Source organism: Penaeus monodon, chromosome 4 (genome assembly GCF_015228065.2).
Source record: "Penaeus monodon isolate SGIC_2016 chromosome 4, NSTDA_Pmon_1, whole genome shotgun sequence".
Taxonomy (NCBI): Eukaryota; Metazoa; Arthropoda; class Malacostraca; order Decapoda; family Penaeidae; genus Penaeus; species Penaeus monodon.
The window spans coordinates 42549388-42554387 of NC_051389.1; the positions used below are offsets into that span (position 1 = coordinate 42549388).

Sequence of the window (5000 nt, forward strand, 5' to 3'; positions counted from 1 at the left end):
CAGTAATTCGAGACTGTCCAGATGAAACGAAGTGCAAGCGAAAAAGTACATCGCAGAACCCACATGACACTCCCGCTGCCCTAACCCTTGCTCTTCACTCTCACACACTCACACTCACCACTCACACACTCACCACTCACACTCACACTCACACTCACACTCACACTCACACTCACACTCACACTCACACTCACACTCACACCACACACTCACACTCACACTCACACACTCACATTCACACTCACACTCACACTCACAACTCACAACACACTACACTCAACACTACACACTCACACTCACACACACTCACTCACACCACACACACACACTCACACTCACACACTCACACTCACACACACACTCACTCACTCACTCACACTCTCACACTCTCTCTCAATCGTTGCATCTCACTCGCTTCGAACACATCCGCCGCCCCGAGACAAAGAAGAGAAAAGAAATGGAAAAAAACGCCTCATGACGCGCTCACCCGAAAGCAAGTCCGCGGAGCCGAGCCGAGAGCAAACAATTACAAAGACATCTTAAAGACTATGGCGCGACGGCTACACGGAGAAAACTACGCGGCCCGAGGGTGTGGCCAGACACCTTCCCTCAGCATTTTGCCAAGGCATTTAAAGGGACGAGATGGGACGCAGCGAGGCCCGGAACAGACCCTGGGCTGTGCTGATGAACTTCCCGAGCTCCCACTCAAAGAAGGATGTGGGTTAATACTCGTAATTTACTCGAGAAATGGAAAAATGGAAAAGTGAAAAAAAAAGAAAATCAATTAAATTTACCCAAGTACAACACTATGGGAACACGGTCTTGCTCTCGGGCATTAAGGACAGTACATGATATCGTTACGGAGGGGAAAAAGGCGCCGACATCGCCATTCCTAGGAGCCTACACAACCATCCTATTACCTGCATCTTTTGGGGAGGATGCAACACCTTTAGTGCAGCGACACAATGTCCCTCAAGATGTGTATCCACTCCCACGACGGCCGACGAAAAGGTGACAAGGGAAGGGAAATCGGGAGGAAAAAGGAAGGAAATGGCGGATGGATAGAACAAGATGATGTAAGCGGAGATAAACAAATTCAGAATTCTTTCCGTAAACAACCTACACGAGTTCTACTACTTTACGTAGCAGGAATACCCCTTTTACTGCAGCATTATAAAGATCATCCACGGACGAGAAGGAAGTACACATCCTCATGACACGAGTTATCACTTCTTGCGTTCCTGCGCTCGATTTCAAAACATTAGTTTAGGATTGAGGATCAAGGTCTTTGTACAGTCAGTTCAGTTGCTTTGTTGTGCTCTTAAATCATCCCCTGTCTGCAAGGAATAGCCAAGATTATCTACCAGCACTGCGGGATTTGACCTCGAGTCCGCTACACTGACAGCTGAGCACGTTTAACAATGCCATATTATACTACGCTACCTTCAAAATACTGAATAACAAAAGCAGTTTCAGGATACATCGGTCTTTGGAGGCAAGAGCTTTGGTCTTGAAGATTTGTAATTACAACTGTTGATGCCAACTTTAGAATGACCAGTGAAAGAAAATGACATTGCAAATTAACTACAAAAGAGTACCTTGTAGGAAATGAAAATATTAAGACTAGTAAACTTGAAACAGACGACACTACGCTTCTCTTAGTGTCCTTCCACCTTCAGTTTAAAAAAACATCACTTGCCCCAACTTAACAAGGCTACAAAGGTAAATCAGCCATGCAGAGTACGAGTCTATTTCAAGAAAAGACAATATTGGTCTACCGATCTTTGAATTAAAATCAATTACAATCGAGGCCAATTCTAAACTGGGGTAATCATCACATCACACCCTTTCTTCCCATACATTTTACTGCATTGCCAAACATTATTTTCACTTAAAACATTAACAGTATCTATGATAAGTTTGAAATAGACTGCTATTTTCCATTCAGAGAAGGTGAAAAAAAACTGTTACCATGAACGAATGATGATATAAAATTATCTTACCTTTCTATGTATGGCCAGTGGGATCTGCAGGTTGAAGAAATGAAAGTTGAGGGACACAAGATTTAAAACACTGGAAAGACTTCTCTAATGCCATAGAGATATCGCTTTTCAATGGTATTTTTTTGGTATAACTCCCTAAATGTCAATATTTCCTGTGACCTTCAAACTTGTATGGATTTTGCTTGATTTCCTTGCAAACAGCCATTTCACTTTGGCATCAACCAGGATTTTCCCAGCACCCCCCCCCTTCCCCCCTGCCTCAATAATCTATTAAAAAGTAGAATCCCAATTCCTTCTCACGGTATGCTCCTCTAAATATCTATTCCCTTTGACATTGTTGGCAGTTGTTGCTGTTGGCAGAGTCTATGGTTTGTAGTGAAAGTGTGTACCATAACAAGACAGAACATACAAGAAAAGATATTGCGACCATTCTGTACAGGGAGTTTCCTTTTGCATTATAAATAATGTCTAAAATAAGGCAATAATAATAAGCAAATATATGCCAAAGACATTCATAAATGAATCAATAAAATAATAATAATACTTAACGATGGCTAATGTTTGCTGATTCATGGTATTATAATTATAACAGTTAATAATAGATACAATCTTAAATTCCTCTTGCATAATGTCAACTCCTCAACTGACGCAAAAGAGCTTCCTTGACTACTGCTACAAAAGTGGCCAGATCTGGTTTGTGCTGGTTACACTCCTAATCACTGCCAAGTCAAGGAAGATTAGTTTGTTTCTTTCTCTTGCAGCTTTTGGGGTTTATGAGATACAGTTGTCTAAGTGCCATGCTCAATTCAACAAAAAGAGAATTTTCAGTAGGACCACAATTACACAATTACTTAATAAGAAGTCATAATATAAAGAGTATCATTGTAGGGCCTTCAGCACCTCTTGGAATCCGACAAAATGCATTTTTTGATTATTAAAATTATTCTTGCCTGATAGTTATAAAAGCATTTCTGTGTGGGTATATGTGGCTGAGTTACATCAAATCAAATAATCAGCCTTTGATATACTACTTGTACATTTTACATACAGCATATCATAAAAGGGCCTTTGTATAAGAGTGATACTATTCTTGAGATTTTATATGGCCTTTCTTACTAGACAAAAAAAAGAACTGTTAGGGCCTCCACTTTGTGATTGTATTAAATTATGTTTACATATAAATGGTACCAGAAGTATTTAGTCACCAAGGAGTCAAATACTAAGTCTACCTGATCTCACCCATTTACCTCATTCCTTGAAATTTCAGTTTTTCTCTTTTCTATTACTACTATCAATAACGGTGATAATGTTAACAATAATAATTATTTTTTACATAGACGTAAAATATGTTAACCTGAAAACTCAAGGAATGGCATAAGGGCGAGGCCAAACAGTCCCTGCAATTGACTGCTATGTAGTTAATTGCATGTAAAGTCATTCATATTTAAACAATATTGACAGAACAATACTACAATGGGCAGCTACCTTGTATTAATGGAATAAGATGTACCAATGATTTTTGCTACAAATATATATCTTATGATCATTTAAGTCTTCAATTTATGCTTTTAAATTTGGAGCATTGAAGATTCATTGTACCAAACACAGAATGGGTATGAATGAAAGTTCCATGGGTTTGAAGATCTCTACTTTGAATTAAATGAAATTTATATCTCCCCACTTACCATTTATTCTTATAAATTGGCAATTTTTCTACATAAATATGATATGCAAGAGTGTTGGTGCATGTATTTGATAGATAAAAAATAAAAATCCAAAATTGTTTTCATCTGTGACATAGTTCTTTCAAACTGAAAGGAAGTAAGTCCTAAAAGGTTGGTGATTGATGCTGCCATTCAATCACTATGGCCTGCATATCTTCAGTGCTCCACATCAGATGATAAATACCAAAGTAGTTCTAAAAATAGTACATTATGGCCATTATAATGGTTAGGAAACATACATTAATCTTTTATTTCATCTAATATAAAAATAGAACAAATTTCCTATCTACAAAAGAAAATTAGCCTGGAGTTCACTTACCTACTATTCCCATGTACTATTTATATTCAGTTTTTCTTGTTCAGATACACCTAAAATTGAAATTTACCAAGGGAGATCACATTCTTATAAAGAATATGATATAAAGGTATGATAAATGAATCTCTAATCTTTTTGAACTTATTCCTCACTGACTGGTATAACTACACCCATTCTTTCCTCGTTCTTCACATTTCATATATAATGTTTGCAATTACCTATAGACAAGGATGTACTCCATGTAGTTTTGCCTATCCTCAAAAATGATGGTAAAGATTGTGTAGTGCAATTCTTTACAATATGTATGTACTCATCAGAGACGAAGCCCCTATTCTAAAACAGAAAATTTATAGTCAATAATCTTAACCCATTGCCGACGGGTGGCATGTACGTACATGCCATGGCACGGCGGGACCATCTGCCGGGGGCACGTACGCTCATGCCATGAGTTTTTTTTTGTTACAATCACAGCAAAATATTATTTTTTGCCAGTGAAAGTGTGATTAAATCGGTTCTAACACTTTCTCATTTTTACCATGCAACAAACAAAAAAAATGCAACAAACCGACAATTTCAACTCCATGATGCCACACACTACAAAAATACCCTTCAGTCTCGATTTATCAGGAAGTTTGGCAAGTAGAGACTGTAAAAAATAATGAAAATTGAAAATACAACATATCTTCGTAGTATTACGAAGAAACGGCATGGGATGCTGGTATTTGGCATGAGTGGTCGCGCATGCTCGGGCGACGATATAAGCCCCCGGCAGCGAGGCCCGGGCCACTTTGAATGCTACCCGTCAATTATGGGTTAACTGCCTTAACTGGGTATAGGGGAAGGGTTGATATGAGGTTCTGTCCCCCAACACCCACCTGACAAACACTGTCTTCACCTTGGTATGCCCGGCAAGATAGAGCTGAAAATCAGGAGCAGTGAGTGGATTTATGCTATGAG

At 38.8% G+C, this 5000-nt stretch overlaps 1 protein-coding gene across 4 annotated transcripts in view; it reads right to left on the bottom strand.

The window, feature by feature from the left end:
- Positions 1 to 5000, bottom strand: part of LOC119572230 (ornithine decarboxylase antizyme 1-like) — a 24828-nt gene that overhangs the window by 18282 nt on the left and 1546 nt on the right. For 2 of the 4 annotated variants that reach the window (XM_037919208.1, XM_037919211.1), the window contains exon 2: positions 2004 to 2027. The exons of the other annotated variants lie outside the window; for them this stretch is intronic. The gene's annotated coding sequence lies outside the window, so the exon portion shown is untranslated. The remainder of the gene's footprint in view (positions 1 to 2003; positions 2028 to 5000) is intronic. 4 annotated transcript variants of the gene reach the window in all.